This window comes from Hemiscyllium ocellatum, chromosome 18, assembly GCF_020745735.1.
Source record: "Hemiscyllium ocellatum isolate sHemOce1 chromosome 18, sHemOce1.pat.X.cur, whole genome shotgun sequence".
Taxonomy (NCBI): domain Eukaryota; kingdom Metazoa; phylum Chordata; class Chondrichthyes; order Orectolobiformes; family Hemiscylliidae; genus Hemiscyllium; species Hemiscyllium ocellatum.
This window is the reverse complement of record NC_083418.1, coordinates 82,822,417-82,849,054: the sequence shown is the minus strand read 5'-3', so window position 1 is coordinate 82,849,054 and position 26,638 is coordinate 82,822,417. Positions and strand designations below refer to the sequence as shown.

Here is a 26,638-nt window from a genome sequence, read left to right as displayed (position 1 = left end):
TAGAGTAATAGGATAAGGGAATGGATCTGGGTGGATTGCTTTTCCTTGGGCCAGATGCCCTGTTCCCACACTGTAGGGATTCTGTGATGATCTGTGACAGACAGGTTAATGTAAAGTACGATTACATGCCTACCTCAGCCCTGAGTGAGGAGGTGATACGTTCAAGCCCCATTCCAAACTAAGGCTGACATTTCAGGAGAACTGCAGTGATTTTTTTTTGGGTGCAGTGTCCCTCTTTGAGAAGCAGAATGGTCTTGGTGGTATTATTTGAGGAACAGTAGGGAGTCCTCCTGGCCAATCTGTACCTCTTAAGCAACATCACGGAAATAGTCAATCCAGTTCCTGTGTGAGACTGTGCACTGGGGAAATTGCACACAGAAACATAGAAATTAGGAGCAGGGGTAGGCCATTTGGTCCATTCAATATGATCATGGCTGTTCTCCCAACTCAATAAATAGTTCCTGCTTTCTCCCATATCCTTGATACCTTTAGCTCCAAATGCTATATTGAACTTGTTTTTGAAATCGTAAGATGGTATGAATTGTAGTGAATTCCATTGGGTCATTATTCTCCGAGTGAAGACATTTCTCCTCAGCTTGGTCCTAAATGGCCTACACTGTACACTTTGGCTGTGACCACTGGTTCTGGGCTCCTCAGTTATTGCAAATCTCTTTCCTGCATCAACCCTGTTAAGTCCTGTCAGAATTTTAAAGGTATATACGAGACCCCTATTTACTCTTCACTTTACCGTGAAAAAGTCATAGAAGTGAGGGAAGTCAGGGAAATAAATAATGATATCTTGATATCAGAAGAAGAAGAAATCTGGAGAATTTAAAATGCATAAAGAGAGATGAATCCCTGTGACCTGATCACATGTATCCCATGACATTGTGGGAAGTTTGGGAAGAAACAGTAGTGCTTCCAATGGAGGTATTTCTATCATTGACAGCCATAGGTGATGGGCCGGAAGACTGGCAGGGTTGTTAATATTGTGTCATTATTTAAGAAAGGCTGCAAGCAAAAGCCAGGGAACGACACACTTGTGAGCCTAATGACGGTAGTAAGTAAATTGTTGGAGAAGATTCTGAGAGACATTTGGAAAGGTGAGGCTGATTTGGGATAGTTAGCTTGCCTTTGTGTGGGAAATCGTGAATCTCAGATTTGACTGAGTTTTTTGAAGAAGTGATCAAGAAGATAGATGAAGGCAGAGTGTAGATGCTGTCTAGGCCTTTGACAAGGTCCCGTACGGTTAACTAGTTAGTAAGGTTAGATCACATGGGTCAAGAGTGCTGTGCTGGGAAAGCACAGTAGATCAGGCAGTATCCAAGGAGCAGGAGAATTCCTTCTTGCCTAAAAGGTCGACTCTCCTGCTCCTTGGATGCTGGCTGACCTACTGTGCTTTTCCAGCACCAAACTATCAACTCTGATCTCCAGCTCCTGCAGTTCTCACTTTCTCCAAGATCACAGGGGATCCAGGGAAAGCCCGTCAATTGAATACAAAATTGGCTTGATGGTAGGAGATAGAGGGTGGTGGTAGAGGCCTGTAACCAGTGGTGTGCCACAAGGATCAGAGCAGGGGTCCACTGTTGTTCATCATTTATAAAAATGACTTGAATGAGAATATAGGAGGCATGGTTAAGTAAGTTTGCAGATGACACCAAAATTGGAGGTGTAGTGGACTGTGAGGAAAGTAATCGAAAGGTACACAGGACCTTGAGGATCAGATGGGCCAATGGGTTGAGGAATGGCAGATGGAGCTTAATCTGGATAAATATAAGGTGTTGCATTTTGGTAAGATAAATCATGGCAGGACTTACACAGTTAATGTTAGGGCCATAGGGATTGTTGTTAAACAGAGAGACTGAGGGGTTCAGGAGCATAGATCCTTGAAAATGGCATTGCAGTAGATAGGGTGGCAATGAAGGCAGTTGGCATGTTTGCCTTCATCAGCTAATGCATGTCGTACAGGAGTTGGAGTGTCATGTTATGGCTGCCCAAGATATTGGTAAAACCACTTTTTGAATACCACACTCAATTCTGGCCACCCTGCAAAGAGAAAGGATATTATTAAATTAGAAAGGGTGCAGAAAAGATTACCAGATGTTGCTGTGACTTGGAGGGTTTGGGTTAGATGGGAGAGGCTAACTAGGCAGGAATAATTTTCCCTGGATCATTGGAGGTTAAGGGGTGACCTTAAGATGGGAAATTTATAAATTATGAGGGGCATGGAGTGGGTGAATAGCTAATATTCTGAGACTTTTTCTCAGTGCAGGGGAGTCCAAAACTAGAGAGGTTTAAGTTCAAGCTGAGAAGGGAATGATTTAAAAGGGACCTAAGGGGCAACTTTTTCACACACAGGATGGAGTGTATAGGGAACAAACTGCCAGAGGAAATGGTAGAGGCTGGTACAATTGCAACAGTTAAAAGACATGTGGACAGTAATAGTTTAGAGGGATTTGGGCTAAACGCAAGCAAATGGGACTCGTTCAATTTTGGCTGAAGGGCCTGTTTCCATGCTGTGTGAGTCTACAGCTCCAACCCATTGAGTCCACACTGACTCTCAGAGCATCCTGCCCAGAGCTACCTCCCTATCTTATCCTACCCTGTAACCCTGCATTTTCTCATGGCTAATCCATCTATCCTTCACATCCCTGAACACTATGAGCAATTTAGCGTGATAATCCACTTAGCCTGCATATCTTTGGACTATGGGAGGTAATCGCCCGAGGCTGGAATCGAACCCGGGTCCCTGGCGTTGTGAGGCAGCAGTGCAAACCACTGAGCCACTGTGTTGCCCACCTTGTTCCATGTGACTGCTTGTTCTATCCTGAATAATTATCTCTTGAATGTTTGCAAACGTCAAATTTTTAGCACCTCCCCCAGTTCTCCTGAAAGATCGCAGCCAGTGACCCCATCGTTCCTTCTTTTGGTTCCTTCAAAATCCTTGTATGCATTCCATCCAGTCTCGGTGTGTTGTCAACTTTAAGTATCAACAGTCTATCCAAAACTATCTTCTTATCAATTTTGATTAATTCTAGTTCCCCTCTGTTCCATTGGCTTGTGCAGCACTCTCCTTTTTAAATAAAAACTGATGTAAATTCTTCATTTAACACCTCTGCCATACTCACTGCCTCTATGTATAAATCCCCTTTATGGTTTTTAATCTGCCCTTTAACCACTCATTTACAATTTATAACCTTACGGAAGATTTTAGAACTTCCATTTCATGTTGGTTGTCAGTCTTTTCCCATTAGTCCTCTTTGCTTCTTTAACACATTTTCACTTTCTCAATAAACTCATATTCCTCTTGGTTCTTAATTGTCCTATCCAGCTGACACCTGTTGTATGCAGTCTTTATTTTCTTCTTTATCCTAATTTTGATCTTCTTCACCAGCAAGTGAGATCTGAATTTGTTTGTCCTCTCTTTTCCTATATCTGAATCATTTCCTCCTTTAAGGTCACTGGTTGTTCACCTACAATTATTCCCATCAGTCTTTAATTTCTGAGAAATAGGTTCAACAATGCATCCTTTCTTGTTAAGCTGGGCACATTGCTGTGGGAAACTCTCCCTAACACACCTTGAGCCAAGTATTATCACCACAGCATATTATTTCCACATGGTAATCTGCAGCTGTAACTCCCCAATCTTATTTACAGCACTCCTTGCATTCACACACATGCTCAGTGACCTTGATCTTGACTTCATTTTCTTTCTCCCTAACTGCAACGTCACCTATTGTCTTGGTATTCTCAGTGCTGGGTGTTTTGTTAACCCTGGTGTTCTCTTCTGTTATTCTCCTTTGCTTCCCACACTGCTGCCGAGTTAGCTTAAAACACTCCCTCGCAGCATCAATAAAACACCCGGAAGGGCCTCAGCTCTAGCCCTCACCTCAGCTCAGTTCAGGCAAAGCCCATCCAGCTTCTTTGGGTATGATTTTCCCCAGAGCTCGTCCCAATGTCCCAGGAATGTGAGGCTCACTCTCCTCCACCAGCCTTGCTCACTTGCATGTTACACTGGGAATGATAGAAACGTTTCTGCATTTGAGGCCCTGCTTGCTTACTCTCTACCCATCTCTCTAGTTTCTGATTGCAGGTCCACATCCTCCTTCCTTCCTAAGTCATTGTTACCAGCACAGGCCAGGATCTCTGGCTGTCCTCCCTCCCCCAGAAGGTGATGCTCTGTAACATCCTGGACCCAGGCACCAGGGAGGCAACATTCCATCCTGGAGTGATGTTGGTTGCCATAGGATACTTGTCTATTCCCCAAAGTAATGAATTCCCTTTCACTATTGCTTCTTATTTCTTTTTCCTGCCCTCCTACACTGACAGTGCCACAATGAACTTCCATTTTTTTGTTTTTTGACTCATGAGACATGGGGATCTGTGCCCAGCCAGTATGTGGTTCCTGCTTGCCCTAGCTGCCCTTGAATTGAATGGCTTGCTAGGCCATTTCAGAACCACATTGCTGTGGGTCTGGAGTTTCATGTAGGCCAGACTGGGTAAGGATGACAGATGTCCTTCCCTGAGGTACATTAGTGAACCAGATGGGCTTTTCCAACACAGTCATCAGTCGATTCTTAATTTCAGAATTCCACAATCTGCTATTGTGGGATTTGAACTTAGGTTCTCAGAATATTAGCTGAGTTTCTGGATTAATAGCCTAGTGATAATACCACAGGGCTTCGCTGCCCCCAAGGAACCAGCACCCTCATCTGCTTTCACAACCGATACCAATTCCTGAATGGGACACCAGGGAACATGTGCAGCATTTGCTTCTGTTTCTTGGGTTGTCTAGATCTCTCTTTTCCGTTCCTGACTCCGGTCCTCAAACCATCCGGTTATAATTTTCTCAATGTGCTATTTTCCCAATCCAGCTCATGGGCGGCACGGTGGCACAGTGGTTAGCACTGCTGCCTCACAGCGCCAGAGACCTGGGTTCAATTCCCGCCTCAGGCGACTGTGTGGAGTTTGCACGTTCTCCCTGTGTCTGCGTGGGTTTCCTCCGGGTGCTCCAGTTTCCTCCCACACTCCAAAGATGTCCACAGATCCAAAGGTGAATTGGCCAAGCTAAATTGCCCGTAGTGTTAGATAAGGGGTTAATGTAGGGATGTGGGTGGGTTGCACTTCGGAGGGTCGGTGTGGACTTGTTGGGCCGAAGGGCCTGGCTCCACACTGTAAGTAATCTAATCTAATCTAATCCAACCTGGGCTTTAGGCTTCATAATTTCTCTGATTCAAATATAACACCCATATTTCAAATTGAATTTCCTCACTTTCGAACATAATGTAAAATCATAATAATATTGTGGTTACAGCCGGGTGTGCCTCAACTCCATCAACAAGACAACAAGACACCCCAACAAGCACCTTCAGCATTCACACCCTGAACACAGGAGTGACAGTGTATGCTACCCACAAGATGCACTGTAACAACATACATTATACTGCTGCTTCCAAACCCGCAACCATTTCCATCTCGAAGGACAAGGGCAACAGATACATGGAAACACCATCCCTGAAAGTTCCGTTCAAACCGCTCCCCGTCCTGACTTGGAAATATATCACCATCCCTTCACTGTCACGTGGTCAAAATTCTGGAATTCCCTCCCAAACAGCATTGTGGACCAACCGACAGCACATGGACCGGGCAGTTCAGGAAGGCAGCTCACTGCCACTTTCTCAAGGGCAACTAATTCAAACAATAAATGCTGGACAGTCAGTGTATTCAGTGGAGTCCCATCTAATAGTTTTAAAGAAGCTCCACCTTAAACATATTCAATGCCTCACCTCCAACAAGGCAGAGAGTTCCAGAGTCACACCACTGAGTGCACACACATGCATGTGCATGCTCAAAGAACAGGCACTGGCCCACCAAAAACAGGCATTGGCTCACCAAATACAGGCATTGGCTCACCAAAAACAGGGGCTGGCCCATCAAAAACAGATGCTGGCCCACCAAAAACAGGCACTGGCCCACCAAAAACAGGCATTGGCTCACCAAAAACAGGCGCTGGCCCATCAAAAACAGATGCTGGCCCACCAGAAACAGGTGCTGGTCCACCAACAACAGGTATTAGCCCACCAAATACAGATGCTGGCCCACCAAAAACTGACGCTTGCTCATCAAAAACAGGCACTGGCCCACCAAGCCTGCTCCAACACATGACATAATTCTAGCCTAAAAGCCATATCCCTCTCCACAACCTGTATCCCTCTATTCCCTGCCTATTCATGTATCTGACAAGATGCCTCTTAAATATTGCCATTATATTGCCTCCACTTCCTCCACTGGCAGTGCACTCCAGGCACTTACCATCCCCTGTATTTAAAATAACCTGCCTCTCACATTTCCTTTAAACCTACCCCTGCTTACCTTTAAAGCTATGTTCCCACCCTTACCATTAAAGCTTTGTCCCCTAGTAATTGACATTTCTATCTGAGGAAAAAGACTTTGATAATTCATTCTATCCTCGCCTCTCATAATTTTGTAAATCTCCAGTCGCCCCGCATCCTTCAACATTCAAATGAAAACAAATCAGGTTTGTCCAATATCTCCTCATAACTAAAACCCTCCAAGCTGGGCAACATCCTGGTACAAAAACAGAAAATGCTGGAAAAACTTAGGTTGGCAGCTTCTGTAGAGAGAAATCAGAGTTAACGTTTCAGGTCATGGACTCTTCCTCAAAACATCCTGGTACATCATTCTATTCCCTCTCCAAAGCCTCTACATCCTTCTGGTAATGTGGCGACCAAAACTGTATGCAATAAACCAAATGTGACCAAATCAAAGCTCTAAGGAACAGGAAATTCGACGTTTCGGGCCAGAGCCCTTCAGGTTCTGGCCCGAAATGTCGAATTTCCTGTTCCTTGGATGCTGCCTGACCTGCTGTGCTTTAACCAGAAACACATTTTCAGCTCTGATCTCCAGCATCTGCAGACCTCACTTTTTACACTAAATCAAAGCTCTATCCAACCACAACATAAATTGCTAATTTTTATACTCTTTAGCCTGACTGATGAAGGCAAGTATGTCGTATTGACCACCTTATCCACTTTTGGGGAACTGTGGAGGTGTACACCCAGATTACTCTGTCCGTTGATGTTACTGTTGTGGACCAGGCCCTACCCCCTTCAACATATTTTAAGAAGGTAGCCTAGACCCTAACTTTTTCTTATTTAGTAGGCAAATGTAAAGTGCCGTGTTCAGATGTAATTTAACTGTTCAAACTATACAATGTTGAGCAAAACATAACTTACTCAAATACTACAATTAAAATACAACAAAATAAAGAAGAACTTTGAATAACTTAGCTCTGTTGGAAAAAGGAACAAAATAATGGAACAGTTAATTAGTAATTGTTACTGTATCTAAGATTGTAACATCCCATAAGTGCCCATTTTGGCAAAAAGGCAAATTCAGAAAAGCAGATTTCGTCTCACATGCGATCCAGCAACCTCGGAAGAGAACCCCCCTCTCCCCCCCCCAAGTTTTTGGCTGTAATGGAGAGGGGGAATAATACCTTTTACTTATTCAAGAATGCAACAGATACTGCTGAAAGCTAACTACAAATCTTTGATCTGTAAGAGTTTAACAACACCCACTCAGGCTGCTCCGATTGTTCCAGCTTTAAAAAACAAAACCCAAGACCTCACAAGTTGTTTATCTTCTCATCGACTGCTCAGTACCTGCTCCCCCCCCCCACCCTCCACCAGTCTCTCCCTCTAAAAGAAATTAGGATGAAACATACCTCTTAAAGCCACAGCTAAGATTTACACAATTTGTAATAAACTTTCTCCTCTCCTCCATTCGGCTTTGCAAAATGTATGACCTTTTTATCAACCTGCCATAAGGGACCTTGGGGGTCCCAGCTGATGCGTTTTCATCATCATTAGTCATGGGTAAGGTCCTGGAAGACTGGAGGGAAGCAAATTTTGTGCCATTGTTCAAGAAGAACCACAAAGACACTGGAAGCTATTGACCAGCAAAGCCTACCATGTACGGGAGGTAGGTTACTTGAGAAGATTTTGAAAGATAAGGTATAGATGCATTTGGAAAGATAGGGTTTGATTAGGAATAGAGAGCATGGCTTTGTGCTTGGGAGATCATGCCTCACAAATTTATTAGAGTTCTTTGATGAAGACCCTTGCTGAGATGTTTGTATTGTCAATAGCCATGGGTAAGATGGCGGAAGCCTGGAGGTTGGCTAACGTGGTGCCACTGTTTAAGAAAGGTGGTAAGGAAAAGCCAGGGAACTATAGACTGGTGAGCCTGATGTCGGTGGTGGTCGATTGTTGGAGGGAATCCTGAGGGACAGGATGAACATGTATTTGGAAAGGCAAGGACTGATTCGGGATAGTCAACATGGCTTTGTGTGTGGGAAATCATGTCTCACAAACTTGATTGAGTTTTTTGAAAAAGTAACAAAGAGGATTGATGAGGGCAGAGTGGTAGGTGTGATCTATATGGACTTCAGTAATGCATTCTACAAGGTTCCCCATGGGAGACAGGTTAGCAAGGTTAGATCTCATGGAATACAGAGAGAACTAGCCATTTGGATACAGAACTGGTTCAAAGGTAGAAGACAGAGGGTGGTGGTGGAGGGTTGTTTCTCAGACTGGAGACCTGTGACCAGTGGAATGCCACAAGGATCGGTGCTGAGTCCACTACCTTTTGTCATTTTCATAAATGATTTGGATGCGAGCATAAGAGGTATAGTTAGTAAGTTTGCAGATGACACCAAAATTGGAGGTGTAGTCGACAGCGAAGAGGGTTACCCCAGATTACAACAGGATCTGGACCAGATGGGCCAATGGGCTGAGGAGTGGCAGATGGAGTTTAATTCAGATAAATGCGAGGTGCTGCATTTTGGAAAGCAAATCTTAGCAGGACTTATACACTTAGTGGTAAGGTCCTAGGGAGTGTTACTGAACAAAGAGACCTTGGAGTGCAGGTTCATAGCTCCTTGAAAGTGGAGTCACAGGTAGATAGGATAGTGAAGAAGGTGTTTGGTATGCTTTCCTTTATTGGTCAGAGTATTGAGTACAGGAGTTGGGAGGTCATGTTGTGACTGTACAGGACATTGATTAGGCCACTTTTGGAATATTGCGTACAATTCTGGTCTCCTTCAGGTCTGTTGTGAAACTTGAAAGGGTTCAGAAAAGATTTACAAGGATGTTGCCAGGGTTGGAGATTTGAGCTATAGGGAGAGGCTGAATAGGCTGTGGCTGTTTTTCCTGGAGTTTCAGAGGCTGAGGGGGGTGAACTTATAGAGGTTTATAAAATCATGAGGAGCATGGATAGGTTAAATAGGCAAAGTCTTTTCCCTCGGGTTGGGGAGTCCAGAACTAGAGGCATTGACTTTGGTTGTGAGAGGAAAGATATAAAAAAGACTTAAGAGGCCATTTTCTCACATAGTGGGTGGTTTGTCTGTGTAATGAGCTGCCAGAGGAAGTGGCGGAGGCTGGTGCAATTGCAGCATTTAAAAGGCATTTGGATGAGCATATGATTAGGAAGGGTTTGGAAGGACATGGGCCAGGTTCTGGCAAATGTGACTAGATTGGTTTGGGATATCTAGTCGGTGTGGACGGGTTGGATGAAAGGGTCTGTTTCCATGCTGTACATCTCTATGAATCTCTGACTCTAAACGATCAGGAAGGTTGATGAGGGCAGGGTGATAGATGTAGTCTGTATGGATTTCAGTAAGGCCTTTTATAAGGCTGCACTTGGTAGGCTGTTCTCGAAGGTTAGGTCACATGGAATCGAGGGTGAGCTGGCAAATTGGATACACAATTGGCTTGATGGTCGGAAACAGAGGGTAATAGTGGAAGGATGCTTGTCGGGCTGGAGGCATGTGACTAGTGCAGTGCGTCAGGGCTCGGTGCTGGGCTCGTTGCTGTTTGTTATCTATATCAATGACTTGGATGAGAATGTTCAAGGTATGATTAGTACATTTTCAGATGAGACTATCGTGGATAGTGAGGAAGGTTCTCAGAAATTACAGCAGGATGTTGATCAGCTGGGGAAGTGGGCTGAGAAATGGCAAATGGAGTTTAATATAGATAAGTGTGAAGTCTTGCACTTTGGAAAGTCAAATCAAGATAGGAGTTTCTTGATGAATGGCAGGGTCTTAAGGAGTGTGGTGGAACAGAAGGACCTTGGAGTTCAGGTGCACAGTTCTCTGAAAGTAGAGTTCCAGGTAGACAGGTTTTTGGCACACTGGCCTTCATCAGCCAGGATCATTGAATATAGAAGTTGGGAAGGTACATTACAGATATACAGGAGGTTGGTGAGGCTGCACTTGGAGTATAATGTTCAGTTTTGGTCACCTTGCTACAGGAAGCATGCTATCAAACTGGAAAGTGTGTAGAAGAAATTTACAAGGATGTTGCCTGGACTCCATATACTCCATCTGGCACTTCTTTGCCCACTCTTCTAACCTGTCCAAATCCTTCTGCAGCTCCCCCACCTCCTCAATGCTACTGTCCCTCTACCTATCTTTGTATCATCTGTAAACTTATCCAGAATGCCCTCCATTCCTTCATCTAGATCGTTAATGTATAAAGTGAAATTTTGTGGTCCCAACACTGACCCTTCGGAACCCCACTTGTACCCGGCTGCCATCCTGAGAAGAACCCTTTTACACTCACTCTCTGCTTTCTGCCAGACAGCCAAGCTTCTATCCATGCTAGCACCTTGCCTCTAAAACCATAGGCCCTTATCTTACTCAGTAGCCTCCTTTGCAGTATCTTGTCAAAGGCCGTTTTGAAGTCCAGGTAGATCATATCCATTGGCTCTCCTTGGTCTAACCTGATCATTGCCTTCTCAAAGAAGTTTAGTAGATTTGTCAGGCATGACCTCCCCTTGATGAAACCGTGCTGACTTTGTCCTATTTTATCATACAATTCCAAGTATTCAGAAACCTCATCCTTCACAATGGATTCCAGGATCTTACCATGACCGAGGTCAGGCTAATTGATCTGAAATTTTCTTTCTTTTGCCTTACTCCATTTTTGAACAGGGGTGGGGGGTCATGTTTGCGATTTTCTTGTCCTCTGGGATCCTCCTTTATTCTAGTGATTCCTGAAAGATCACCACAGATTGGGTGTAGTCCATCTGGTTCATTTGATTTATCCAATTGAGGCCTTTCAGTTTTTCTAGCATCTTCTCTTAGTGATGGGCACCATATTCAGCTCTGCCCCCTCACTGTCTAGAACTTTTGGGATATTAGTAGCGTCTTCCACAGTGAAAACTGATGCAAAGTAATTATTCATTTCCTTAGCCATTTTTTTGTTCCCCACTACTGTCTCTCAGTGTCATTTTCCAGACATCCAAAGTCCGCTTTCGCCTCTGCTTTGCCATTTTATATATCTAAAGAAACTCTTACAGTCTTCCTTTATATTACTGGCTCATTTACCCTCCTATTTAATCTTCTCGGTCCTTATTTCTTTTTTATTGCCTGCCGGTGATCTTTGTAAGCCTCCCATCCCTCTGGTTTCCCACTGCCCTTCACCACATTCTATGTTTTCTCTTTTGCTTTTATGCTACCCCTGACTTTCATGGTCAGCCATTGTTACCTCATCCTCCCTGTACCATGCACCTTTTTCCTTGGGATGAATCTCTGCGCTGTCTCCTTAATTACACTCAGAAACTCCTGCCATTGCTGTTTTATTGTTTTATATATTTTCTACTAGGTTCCTCTCCCAGTCTGTTCAGCCCAGCTCCTTCCTCATGCCTCTGTAGTTGCTTTTATTCGGCTGTAATACCATTACTTCTGATTCTACCTTCTCCCACTCCATTGCAGAGTAAATTTAATCATGATTACTGCCTCCTAATGGTTCTCTCACCTTAAGCTTCCTTATCAAGTCTGTCTCATTGCACAACATTAAACCCAGTATTACCTGGTCCCTAGTGAGCTCCACCACAAGCTGCTCCAAAATACCATCTTGTAGACATTCCACAAATTCCTTTACTTGCAATCCACTACCAACCTGATTTTCCCAGTCCACCTGCATATTGAAATCCCCCATGATCACTGTAACTCTGCCTTACCTACACATCTTTTCTCTCTCCTGGTATATCTTGCTCCTGACTACTACTTAGAAGCCTTTACATGACTCCAACTATGTTACTTTTATCTTTGCAGTTCCTCAGTTCTATCCACACAAGATTCTATACCACCTGACCTAACTTAATTTCTTACCATAGATTTAATTTCATTTCTTACTAATAAGGCAGCCTCACCCCCCTGTCCATCTGCTTGTCTTTTCAATAGGATTTGTATCCTTGAATATTCACCTTCCAATCCTGATCCTCTGTTCAGCAATGTCTCTGTGATGCCCACCGCGTCGTACCCACCAGTTTCAATAAGTTCATTTACCTTATTCCTTATACTGTGTGCACTCAGGTGCAATCCCCTCAGTCCTGTGTTAGTCGTCCCTCTTCTCATTATCATTGGTTTATCCAGTGTGCTTGAAGTTTGATTTCTAACCTTTTCCAGAGACTTTGTCCTATTTGTGTCTGTGCTGAAGATTTTAATAACCGCTCCAGTGTTCTGCTCTCTCACATCCTCCTTTCATTCAGGATTTCTAATTTCCCCGATAACTGAATCCTCTGCCCCCTGTTTAGTTTAACCCTGGATATGTGATTCTGGTCCCAGCATGGTTCAGATAATGACCGTCCCATCAGAACAGGTCCCTTCTTCCTGGATGGATTTGAAGCCCAGAAACTGTGTTGAACTTAGAAATGGTGGATTCATGTCCATCAGCAGGAAAACTGGGAGCAGCTGCACCTTGGCCATTTTGGGGCAGCCTAATAGCCCAATATCTGAATTGGGAATTTGCCTGGTTTGCATCAACCTGGTTCTTGGTTAGTATGAAGACAATGTACCCACAGGAGGGCCTGGCGTGGGACAGAGGTCCTATCCTTCAGAACTTCAGGGCAATCAGAGGCTGGCAGCTGCCCGTATTGACAGTGCCAACTTGTGTGGTAACCACTTCTATAGCAGCAAGACCTGCTCCAGGGGTCAACAGTGGAGCTCAAAGGGTAAAGGGAATTGGGAGGAGTCCTCTGGAACCATATGGGGAATCTCCAGTAGCTGGATGGAGGGATGGGAGGGATAGTGTTCAACAGAAACAGCAGAGAGGGGACTTAGCTGGGTCACACATTTCCACTCTGTGGGTATTTCTGTCCAGCACAGAGTGCCTGGCAAATGTTTACAAATTATATGAACTAACACAGATCATACCAATTAAATATTTTCTCATGTCCTTTCAATGTCTTCCATTTCGTAGTCTGCAGAAATCCATTTCCTGAAAGATTAGTTGGTGCAGTAAATATTTCTTGATTGAAGCTTTCGAATTCATTACAAGCATCTTGGGAATGGGCGAAACCATGCCATTAATTTAGTTTTGCCTGAGGCACTTGAAGAAAATGGTTAATCAATATTATAAAGGGAATACATCAAACTTCAGCTGAGAACATTCATTCAGCAACCACTCACAGGTGATAATAACACAAAAGGTTTCGTGTGAGCTCAGGAAACACAGCTTGATTCATTTCAGGAAGACAGAATTTCTCTGCCCTGAAATACTGGAGGTTTTTATACTGACTGATCATTAACATTTGTATTATTAATTACATTGACCACAAAGGATAATCACTAAAGGAGACTGCACAGGTGAGAACTTTTGCCATAGATTCTTTCATTAACAAAGGGTTTACATCTATAACCATAAATGATCTGAAAGAGGGCATTGGTGGTCTGATTAGTAAGTTTGCAGATGACGTGAAGATTGGTGGACTAGCAGAAAGCATAAGGGACTGTCAAAAATTACGGGAGAATATAGTAGACAGGAGAGTTGGACAGAGAAGTAGCAGATGGAGTTCAATCCAGGCAAATGTGAGGTGATGCATTTTGGGAAGTCTAATTCTAGAGTGAATTACGCTGTAAACGGAAGAACTTTGGGAAAAGTTGATGAGCAGAGAGATCTCGGAGTTCAGGTCCATTGTACCCTGAAGGTGGCTGCACAGGTGGGTAGAGGAGAGGTGAAAAGTTTAAGGGGGATACACGCAGCAAGTACTTCACGCAGAGGGTGGTGAGTGCCTGGAACATGTTGCCAGCAGAGGTGGTAGAGGCAGACATGGTAGATTCATTTAAGATGCTTCTGGATGGATGCATGAGTAGGTGGGGGGCAGAGGGATACAGATCCTTGTGAATTGGGAGATAGGTTTCAACAGTAGATTTCGATTGGCACAGGCTTGGAGGATTAGATTAGACTTACAGTGTGGAAACAGGCCCTTCGGCCCAACAAGTCCACACCGACCCGCCGAAGCGCAACCCACCCATACCTTTACATCTATCCCTTACCTAACACTACGGGCAATTTAGCTTGGCCAATTCACCTGACCCGCACATCTTTGGACTGTGGGAGGAAACCGGAGCACCCGGAGGAAACCCACGCAGACACGGGGAGAACGTGCAAACTCCACACAGTCAGTCGCCTGAGTCGGGAATTGAACCCGGGTCTACAGGCGCTGTGAGGCAGCAGTGCTAACCACTGTGCCACCGTGCCGCCCACAGGGCCTGTTCCTTGGCTGTAAATTTTCTTAGTCTAGTTTAGAATGGCCTGGAAAAGCACAGCCAGTCAGGCAGCATCCAAGAAGCAGGAAAATCGACGGTTCGGGCAAAAGCCCTTAATCAGGAATAGAAGCAGGGAGCCCTTGAAGGGCTTTTGCCCGAAACATCGAATTTCCTGCTCCTCGGATATTGCATGACCTGCTGTGCTTTTCCAGCAACACTCTGATCTAGACTCTGGTTTCCAGCATCTGCAGTCCTCACTTTTGCCTTGTAATTTTTTTTGTCTTTGTTCTTTGATCTACAAAGTGCCTTTTGTGATTTAAAGACATTTTAATGTGTTCACCCCAAATGTGGCCACTGATGTAGAAAACACGAAAGCCAACATTTATTACTCATCCCCAGCTGCCCTTGAGAAGGCGGTGATGAGGTGCTATCAAAAGTGTGCTGAAGATACTGCAGCGTGAGATTTTGGTCTCTGAAACCTCAGATACCCCAGGTTGGCAATCAAATATCTGTGAGTAATTTTAAGGTAGTTTGTAAAGTTTATTAAGAAACATATGGACCTCAGACCAAGGAGAAACGATGGGCCACTCAGTCTCTTGTTCTGCTCTCCCATTTAGTAAGATTATGTCTGATCTGACTATAACCTGAAATCCACATTCCCACATACTCATATAACCTTTACCCTCATGTTTAATAAGAATTCATTCTTCTCTGCCTTAAAAATATTCAAGACTCTGCTGCTGCCACCTTTTCAGGAGATTTCCAAACACTCGTGACCATCTGAGAGAAAAGAAATTCTCCTCATTTCTTTTTCAATTGGACAACCCCTTGATTTTTAAACCATAACACCTCATTCTCAATTTTGTCATTAGTTAAAATATCCTTTCCACATCCACCCTGTCCAAACCCTGAATGGATCTTGGATGATTCAATCAAGACACTTATTGTGTTTCTAAACTCCAGAAGATACGGGTTTAGCCTTCCAATCTTCCTCATACAACAAACTACACATTCCAGGGATTAGACCAGTCAATCTTCAATGAAGTATTCGTTATTAATTTATGGAGGTAGAGTCACTGGTTCAGTCAACATTTATTACCCGTCCCTTATTGGCCAGACGGCAATGAATCCCTGAAAGTTGCCACCCAGGTTGACAGGATTGTTAAGAAGGCATACAGTGTTTTGGCCTTTATTAATAGAGGGATTGAGTTCCGGAACCATGAGGTTATGCTGCAGCTGTACAAAGCTCTGGTGCGGCCGCACTTGGAGTATTGTGTACAGTTCTGGTCACCGCATTATAAGAAGGACGTGGAAGCTTTGGAAAGGGTTCACAAGAGATTTACTAGGATGTTGCCTGATATGAAGGGAAGGTCTTACGAGGAAAGGCTGAGGGACTTGAGGCTGTTCTCGTTAGAGAGAAGGTGGTTGAGAGGTGACTTAATAGAGACATATAAGATAATCAGAGGGTTAGATAGGGTGGACAGTGAGAGCCTTTTTCCAAGTATGGTGACGGCAAACACAAGGGGACACAACTTTAAAGCGAGGGGAGATAGGTATAATACAGATGTCAGAGGTAGTTCCTTTACTCAGAGAGTAGTAAGGGTATGGAATATGGAAGAAAATGGAATAGTGTACGTGAATGGGTTTCAGATTAGTATGACAGGGCGGCACAACGTCGAGGGCCGAAGGGTCTGTACTGAGCTGTAATGTTCTATGTTCTATGTTCTAAGATGTGAAGTCACATTTAGGCCAGACCAAGTAAGGATGGCAGATTTCCTTCCCTAAAGGACATTATTGACCAGATAAGTTTTCACCAACAAACAGCAGTAGTTATATGGTCTCCATTAGACTAGCTTTTATATTGCACTTTTATTTTAACTGAATCCAAATTTCACCATCAACCATCATGAGTTTTAAACCCCATCTGCAGAACATTAGTCTGGAGTTCTGGATTATAGATCCAGTATCATTCCCACCGTGCCTCCACCTCCAACTGTTTATAACATATTAACATACTATTTTAAATAGGAGGAGCAGTGCTGGACGCAGTTCTCCAGATGTGGCCTATCAGGGCCTTGTATCAGTGAAGCATCAATTAGTTTTGTAGTTATTTTTCCCTACGATAACTGATAATGTTCTATTTACTTTTCTGATTAATTGCTGTCCCTGAATGGTAACGTTTTGCAATTCATGCACTATGACACTCAGACCCGTCAAGCTCAGAACTCTGCAGTCTCTCACCATTCAGCTGAAATACTTCCATTTTTCATTCTTGCCAAAATTGACAATTTCACATTTTCCTACATTATACTCCATTGGCCATATCATTGGCCAATGACATTTTTCAGGAGAAAGTGAGGACTGCAGATGCTGGAGATCAGAGTCAAAGAGTGAGTTGCTGGAAAAGCGCAGCAGGTCAGGCAGCCTCTGCGGAGCAGAAGAATCAATGTTTCGGGCATAAGCCATTCATCAGGAATTTAATGACATTTTTTATCCTCCCTATACCCTCCTACATCTCACTTTTTTCCCAACTTTTGTAGCAAATTTGAAGCTGTGCCTCTGAGCCTATCATCCAAATCATTTCCTTAAGTTGTAAACAGTTGGGCCCCCAGTGTTGATCACTGTGGCATAAGCTTACTCCATCTTCCCACAGAGCTCGGTGTTGGCTGTCTGGGTTTGTACATTTAATGTAGACATAAAAATTGGCTGTGTAATTGCAGAATATATTCAATGGGTCCACTGAGTGAGCAGAAAAGTGGCAAATAGAACACACTCTGGGAAAGTGTGAGATTATGCATTTGAGCAGGACAAAGAAAAGCAAAGGAATCCACAACAAGTGGGAGAGTATTGCGAGGGGGAGAGAGGGGGAGAGATCTGGGACTGCATGACCTAAAGTTGGCAGGTCAGATAGATAAGGCATAAAGACAGCACATGGGATCAGCTGGAGTGTTGTGCACTGCTGTGGTCACCACATTACAGAAAGGATGTAACTGCATTAACGATGCTACTTTGGAGACAGTGTAGAGGACATTCACAAGAATGTTGCCAGGGCTGGAAAATTGCATCTATGAGGAAAGTTTGGATAGCCGAGGGTTATACAGTCATAGTATCGTACAGCACAGAGACCATGGCTACGTGGACCAACAAGCTAATTCCATTTACCTGCACTTGGTTCATATCCCCTTCACTAGTTTCCAAACCTCCCCTCCCTCCACTTCATCCCAGATCCATCCCTCTTTCTCAGATCCCTTCTCAAGTTCCTCACCTTAAACATATGCCATCTAGTCTTAGGTGTGTCTGCTATGGGAAGAGATCCTCATGATAACCCTGTCTGTGCTTTGCATAATTTTGTGTGTCTCAATCAGATTCCCCTTAGCCCCCTCTGCTCCTGGGTAAACAAGCCTGACCTATTCAGTCTCTCCTTATAACTGAGACATTCCATCCCGGACAACATCCTGGTGAATATACTCTGCCCCTTCTCCAATCCAATCAAGTCCTTCCAATACTGTGGTGACCAGAATTGCACACAGTATTCCATCTGTGGCCTAACCAATGTTTTATAATGTTGTAACAAGATTTCCTTGCTCCTATATTCTACACCCTGGCTAATGATGGCAAGTATCCTGACTACCTTCTTCCCCACCAGGTCTCCTTCAGGGATCTATGGACTTTTACACCATTTGTACACCTTTTCTCCCTCAGTACTCCCCAGGAACCTCAATTCATTGCGTATGTTCCTCCCTATTGGACCTCCCACAGTACCTCACCTCGCACCTATCTGGATTAAATTCCATTTGTCCTTGTTCTGCCAAGTTACCTGTTGATCAATATCAGACTGTAGCCTGAGACCATCCTTCTCACTGTCAACAACACCCATCGATTTTCATGTCATCTGCAAACTTACTGATTATACTGTCTACAGGTGGCTTTCCTTGGAACAAAGGAGGCTGAGGGGGTTGACTTGGTTGAGGTGTACGAAGTGTTGAGGAGCATGGATAGAGAGTACAGGGAAGACAGGTTTACCCTAGTTAGGTAAAAACAATGACTGCAGTTGCTGGAAACCAGATTCTGGATCAGTGGTGCTGGAAGAGCACAGCAGTTCAGGCAGCATCCAATGAGCAGCAAAATTGACGTTTCAGGCAAAAGCCCTTCATCAGGAGAGTTTAATTACTGGAGGCACAGATTGAAGGGAATTATTATCAGGATTAGAGAGACATGAGGAAATGCTGTCTGTCCCAGAGAGATCTGGGTGTCTGCAATTCTCTAATCCACAGAAGTGCTATATTACGATTGACATGTTTTTGCTCCATTGGCCTTTTTTGAATTTGGTGCTGTCTTACAGAATAGGGAACGTAGCCATTTCCAATCACGCAGCAGTGTACATGGAGGTCAGGACTGATGGTACCAGGACAGGCTCCCGGCACTGGCACATGGACCCTTTCCTCTTGAAGGATGCCAAGTTTATAGCGTATTTCTCGGGGGAATTACAAATTTTTTGGGACATTAATTCGGGTGCAGCTAGTAATTCATTAGTGCTCTGGGGGTCTGCCAAGGCCCATGCATGGGGCTTGATTATTTCTTACTCAGCAACTTGGAAGCGGCAGAGGGGAGAGCAGCAGCATTTACTCAAGGCTCACCTGAAGGCAGCTGAGTCAGCATACTTTGACAGACCGTCTGTAATCAAGTTGCAGTGGATTACAGCCCTCAGGGCTATTGTGAATGTGTCACTCACCCAGACAGTAACGAGGGAAATCTCCTTTGTGAAACATAGTACGGTGATAAACCGGGTAGACATCTAGTTTACCTGGCCAGGAAGAAGAATGCTCCCCCAATCTATCACATCCATCAGAGAGAGTGCTGGGGCTCTTACATGCAATTTCAAAAAGATTAACTCAGCATTTAAGAAGTTCTACTCTGAGCTGGACCGGTCGGAGGTCTGTGAGGACAGATTGGCAAAGATGGAGTCCTTTTTAAAGACCCTGGACCTCCCAGGTGTAACTTCAGAGCAGGCATCTTTTTTGTGTGCCCCTCTGATAATCCGAGAGATACAGGATGCGGAGTGGCAGCTCCAGAGTGGTAGAGCGCCCAGCCCAGTCCGGGATTTCAAAGTGAGTTTTACAAGGAGCTTATAGACATGCTGGCTGGTCCCCCTGTGGGATATGTAGATCTACTTGTACAGTCAGGACTGCCTCCCTTGCTCTCTGAAAGGAGCAAATATTTATCTTATTCTCAAGAGAGGGGAAGTCCCAGAGGATTGCATTTTGTACAGGCTTGTACTGTTACTGAACATGGATTTTCAAATTCTGTCAAAAATGCTGACATTAAGGTTGGAGAGGGTTTTGCCCTTCATCATAGAGGAGGACCAGACAGGTTTTATGAAGGGTCATAGGTCTACTAATAATATTCGAAGAGTATGGTCGGACAATTTCAATACCGGCAGAGGCAGGTGAAAAGGGTGTCCTCTCTCACTGCGATTATTTACATTGATGATTGAACCGCTTGCAGAGGCCATTTGGAGGGACCCACCATAATTGCCCCCAGAGGTAGGGTCAAGCAGGCATAAGGTCACCCTTTACGTGGATGACATCGTTCTCTTTCTAAGTGATCCGATGATATCTGTGCCCCGTAATTATACAGGTATTAACCTATTTGGTTCATTCTCAGGGTATAAAATTAATTTTATGTAGTTGGAGGCCATGCCTGATTTGAATATCCGAGTGTCCCCAATGTGCCCCAAATGTAAAACAGATGTCGGTACTATTACTCTTTGCTTGTGGTCATGACCACAAGCTTCATAGGTATTGGGATGCCGTAGCGAGTGTTTTGGAAGAGGTTTTGGGAACTGAGGTTAAGTTGGATCCAGTGTCCCTCTTCCTGGGTCTTCCAAATCTTTGGATGTACATGGGAAGAAATTGTTTAATATTCTTTCATTCTGTGTGAGGAAGAACATGAGCTGGGTATCAGAGAATCCCCCAGGATTTTTGGGCTGGTGTAGATTAGTTATGGAGCACTGGACTTCCCCTGGATGACACGAAAGTCTGTGTCCTTACGAGTACGGTGCACCAGAAAATGGAACTGCTTTCTGAATTAAATATTGATCAGGGCCTTTGTATAGTCAGGAGGGTTATGTCTGGTGGTCTGGAGCACTGGGGGGAAGAATCTTGAACAAATGCAGGTTTGTTTACGAATGCTCCCGGTGTTTGGGAGATTTAGTGGGATTGCTCTGAGTGCGGTAACTTAACTGAATATAACTTAAGTTACCTTGGTATAACATGGTTTAATTTTATTTTTTTCTCTTAGTTATTTATTGAATTGTAGTTTTTGTTGTTTTATTTCTCTCCTCAGTGGTTGGTGGAGTAGGGTAGTAGTTTGTTTTCTGTTATTGTCATTATATTATAAAGTTATTGCACTATTTTGTAGTGATTTTGTAATTTTGTAAAAAATTTAAAGTCTTTTTCCTCAATAAAAAATTTACAAAAAAAGTCTAGTCCCCTTTGTCAGCATTAACCCATACCCCTCCAAACCTTTCCTATTCATATACCCATCCAGATGCCTTTTAAATGTTGCAGTTGGACCAGCCTCCACCACTTCCTCTGGCAGCTCATTCCACACATACACCACCTTCTATGTGAAAATGTTGCCTCTTAGGTTCCTTTTAAATCTTTCCTTTCACACCTTAAACCTATGCCCTCTTGTCTTGGACTTCCCCAGCCCAGGGAAATGACCTTAGAACATAGAAAAATACAGCGCTGTACAGGCCCTTCGGCCCTCGATGTTGCGCCGACCGAAGCCTACCTAACCTACACTAGCCCAATAACCTCCATATGCTTATCCAATGCCCGCTTAAATAACCATAAAGATGGAGAGTTCACCAGTGCTACTGGCAGGGCATTCCATGAACTCACAACCCGCTGTGTAAAGAATCTACCCCTAACATCTGTCCTATACCTACCACCCCTTAATTTAAAGCTGTGTCCCCTAGTAACAGCTGACTCCATTAGCGGAAAAACGTTCTCACTGTCAACCCTATCTAAACCCCTAATCATTTTGTACACCATTCTGTATAAGACTCTGGTGCGGCCTCATCTGGAGTATTGTGTGCAGTTTTGGTCGCCATACTATAGGAAGGATGTGGAGGCATTGGAACGAGTGCAGAGGAGGTTTACCAGGATGTTGCCTGGAATGGTAGGAAAATCTTATGAGGAAAGGCTGAGGCACTTGGGGCTGTTCTCATTGGAGAAAAGAAGGTTTAGGGGAGATTTGATAGAGGTGTATAAGATGATTAGGGGTTTAGATAGGGTCGACACTGAGAACCTTTTACCGCTAATGGAGTCAGGTGTTACTAGGGGACACAGCTTTAAATTAAGGGGTGGTAGGTATAGGACAGATGTTAGGGGTAGATTCTTTACACAGCGGGTTGTGAGTTCATGGAATGCCCTGCCCGTAGCAGTGGTGAACTCTCCTTCTTTATGGTCATTTAAGCGGGCATTGGATAGGCATTTGGAAGTTATTGGGCTAGTGTAGGTTAGGTAGGATTCGGTCGGCGCAACATCGAGGGCCGAAGGGCCTGTACTGCGCTGTATCTTTCTATGTTCTATGTTGTATGTTCTACCTCTATCAAATCTCCCCTAAACCTTCTTTTCTCCAATGAGAACAGCCCCAAGTGCCTCAGCCTTTCCTCATACGATCTTCCTACCATGCCAGGCAACATCCTGGTAAACCTCCTCTGCACTCGTTCCAATGCCTCCACATCCTTCCTATAGTATGGCGACCAAAACTGCACACAATACTCCAGATGAGGCCTCACCAGAGTCTTATACAACTGCAACATGACCTCAGGACTCCGGAACTCAATTCCTCTACCAACAAAGCCCAGTACACCATATGCCTTCTTCACAGCACTATTTACCTGGGTGGCAACTTTCAGAGATCTGTGTACATGGACACCAAGATCCCTCTGCTCATCCACACTATCAAGTAGCCTACCATTAGCCCAGTAATCCATCTTCTTGTTACTCCTACCAAAGTGAATGACTTCACACTTAGCTACATTGAACTCCATTTGCCACCTTTCTGCCCAGCTCTGCAACTTATCTATATCCCGCTGTACCCTGCCACATCCTTCTTCGCTGTCCACAACTCCACCGACTTTCGTGTCATCCGCAAACTTGCTCACCCAGCCTTCAAGCCCCTCCTCCAGGTCATTTATAAAAATGACAAACAGCAATGGTCCCAAAATAGATCCTTGTGGAACACCGCTAGTAACTGCACTCCAAGATGAACCTATACCATCAACTACTGTCTATTTATCCTATCCACGCCCCTCATGATTTTATAAACCTCTATAAGGTCACCCCTCAGCCTCCAATGCTCCTGGGAAAACAGCCCCAGTCTGTTTAGCCTCTCCCTGTAGCTCAAATCCTCCAACCCTGGCAACATCCTTGGAAATCTTTTCTGAACCCTTTCAAGTTTCACATCTTTCCTAAAGCAGGGAGGCCAGAATTGAATGCAGTTTTCCAAAGGTGGCCTAACCAATGCCACAACATGACCTCCCAGCTCCTGTGCTCAATGCATTGCCTAATAAAGAGAGGCATACCAAACGTCTTCTTCACTACGTTGTCTACCTGCGACTCCACTTTCAAGGAGCTATGAACCTGCACTCCAAGGTCTCTTTGTTCAGCAACACTCCCTAGGACCTTACCATTAAGTGTATAAGTCCTGCTAAGATTTACTTTCCCAAAATGCAGCACCTCGCATTTATCTGAATTAAACTCCATCTGCCACTTCTCAGCCCATTGGCCCATCTGGTCCAGATCCTGTTGTAATCCGAGGTAACCCTCTTCGCTGTCCACTACACCTCCAATTTTGGTGTCATCTGCAAACTTACTAACTGTACCTCTTATGCTCGCATCCAAATTATTTATATAAATAACAAAAATTAGAGGGCCCAGCACCGATCCTTGTGGCACTCCACTGGTCACAGGCCTCCAGACTGTAAAACAACCCTCCACCACCACCCTCTGCCTTTTGTCTATTTCTTAGTGTTTAATTTCTTATTTCTTAACCTATTTCAAAGAAGAATAGGGATTTATCCTGCTGTCATTAATATTTATCCCTCAGTTGACATCACTGAGGTGGGCTGTGGTGAGAAATCTGTGAATGAAGAGCCCAACAAGGCTAACAAGTTTCACTTTCCAATGAAGCTCAGGGTGTTATGCTGAGAATCTCACTTGGGAGCAGCGAGATGTTTAATATCAGGGTTTATTGCTTGTAATGTGTCGAACTGATCCCTTCATTATTATTCAGCTTGTTATCCTTTCACCCACTACATAAAAGTGAGAGACTGTGCAGTTATCTGGTGAATCCAGCTCCCTAGCTCTCGGACCCACTGACCGTGCACCCCAGAGTGTCCCAGCACCTCACACTGAAATACTGCTACAAGGACAATCTGCTGACAGGAACAGGGACCCAGCTCACAATCAGGACCAGGTTGATCCCGAGGCCTGCTCACTGTGCTCCCTCAATGACTACCTTCATTCTCACCACATCGCTGCCTGGGCCTGCCCTGCCTCTCACTTGTTGGTGCCTGAGGCTCAGCCCAAAGACTGACAGCGTTGCCGCATTGACTTGTTCAGCACAGACACAGACGGCAGGCAGCTTGTCGTTAGTGTTCAGTCTGGGGCTGGGGAGAGGCAGCTTGCTGTACGGCACAGTGAGACATCATTCTCACACCAACAGTGTGTGCCAGCAGCCCGTGCAACAAACACACTGCCCACTGCTTCAATCAAACGCCAGCTCTGATTGGCTGAGGGGTGTAGATCAAGGAGCAGCGGGTTATTGATCAGGGGTCCCCGCAGGTGGTTGGAGACTGGACACAGTCCAGGGGCTTGGGGCAGTCATGGTCAGTGGCTCTGCCTGCCTCCAGTCCGGGCCGTGGTCAGTCCATTATGGCCAGCAGCAGCTGCAAGGAGATGGAGGAGGCGGGTAGTGGGGGCAGGGTTCTGTGGGGAGGGGGGAGGGGTCCACGGGGGTCAGGGATCCACAGGGGGCGTGTAGTGGGGGCAGGCATCTGCAGATGGTAGGGGTCCACAGAGGGTTGGGGTCCAAGGGGGTCAGGGCTCCACAGAGGGGTTAGGGGTCCGTGGGGGGTCAGGGGTCCACGGGGAGTCAGGGTTCCGCAGAGGGGTCAGGGGTCCGGAGGGGGACAGGGGTCCACGGGGGTCAGGGGTCCTCGGGGGGTCAGGAGTCTGCAGGAAGGGTAAGGGGAGGTGCAGGGGTGCAGTCACTCATGCCGTGATTCTGTCTGTCAGTGTCAGTCTGGGGATTGCAGAGTGGGCCATCTCAGGGGTCCGTAGATTGAGGCAGGGAAGGGAGGGAGGCTGGAGGGGAATGGGATATTCTGGCATAATAGTAGATGGGGCATGAGGGTTAGACTCAGGGTATTCAATGCTGAGAGAGGGGCTTGTGTTGAGGAAAGAGCAGGTATGGTGACAGGGGGAATCTCACACAGTAAGGGAGGGGGAGGCAGTGGAGCAAGGGAGGACATGGTAAATGACAGAGATCAGAGGGTTCAGCAGTGACCCCCGTGGAGGAGTGTAGAGGACCACGCCGGGTATCATCACACTGTAATGCCAGGGCTCAGGGGAGGGAAGAACATTGAGGGTATTGACGTGGGGAATCGGTGGGAAGGGGCTGCCCGAGTAGAGTAAGTTAAATCAGGAAAATGAAACAAAGTACCATGGAGACTGGGGCATTTAAACAGAAACAGAAACTGCTGGAGAAACTCAGCTGATCTGGCAGCATCTGAGGGGAGAGGAACAGTGTCAATGTTTCAACTCCAGCAAACTTTCTTCAGAATGTTCAGAGTCACTAGACTCAAAATGTTAACTGTCTTTCTCCACAAATGCTGTCAGACCCACTGAGTTTCTCCAGCAATCTCTATTTTTATTTGAGGTACAACAGCACATGGAGACCCTAGGGGGGCAGGGTACCAGGTGACTGGGCCAGTCCCAGTGTGAGGGTGTTCCCTGCGAGCTGCTGCCTCTTTCTGAATGTTAGAAATGACCCATAACTGAGAAATACCTGGACTATGTCAGGGTGGGTGGGGTCATTGTCAGTAAAAGGTGAGGATCCACTCAACAGGGAGGCCATCGAAGGGGCAACAGCATCAACAATGACAAGGTCAGCCACAGAATCTGAGTTCCCTGATTGGGGCTGTTAATCTGGTCCAATCAGGGAGCCCTGGCTGACAGGTACAAACAGGAGTGGGTGCTGACTCTGATGAAGATGTGCCAGAGTCAAGGGTGACTGAAGGTTTAAATGCAGGGTGACCTGGTGTCAGGATACTGGCCTCTGTGCAGTTATTTCACTTACTGTTGGAGATTGTAGCTTCGTGTTTAGATCAGAGTGGTGCTGGAAAAGCACAGCAGGTCAGGCAGCATCCGAGGAGTAGGAAAGTCAACGTTTCGGGCAAAAGCCCTTCATCAGGAATTGCAGCTTCATGTCATTTGTGATCACAGTGTCATGTGCAATGCATGCAGGGGATAAGTATTTGGGGAAAATATTGGTCACAAGCCATGTCTACTATGTCATTGGTCCTTGCAAATCCCAGAGAGATAGCTCAATGAAGCCAGATTTATCACAAACAACTGAACTGAATATGGACTGTAAGCAGCACTGTTCCGATATGACCTCTAACTGTACTGCAGGGCACAGAAGTGCATGTCTGTCCAGCTGCACCATTATAATATAACCTGCCGCACACAGTACTAGCTCTCACGGTTGATGCCGGGCTGGGAGGGGTTGTGTTCAGAGCCTATGGAGCACTCCCTCTATACTGCTGAACGTTAGTCAGCCAGCCCTGGATCATGTATGTGCCTCTCTCAAAGAGCCGTGAGATCTGCAGTATCCTCCTTGTTGGGACTTTGTGTGTCTCACTGGTTGGAGGTGTGTGAGCTGTTATTACCTACAGGGTCTGTCAGCACCGACCCTTCTCTGAGCGAAGAGCTGATTCTGCTCCTTTATTACCAGTGAGCATGGACTCAGCCATCAGTGGCTGCT

At 45.2% G+C, this 26,638-nt stretch overlaps 1 protein-coding gene across 7 annotated transcripts in view; it reads left to right on the top strand.

The window, feature by feature from the left end:
* The window catches only part of LOC132824520 (SH3 and multiple ankyrin repeat domains protein 2-like), a 1,314,713-nt gene that overhangs the window by 198,330 nt on the left and 1,089,745 nt on the right, over positions 1–26,638 (top strand). The gene's annotated exons all lie outside the window — the stretch shown is intronic.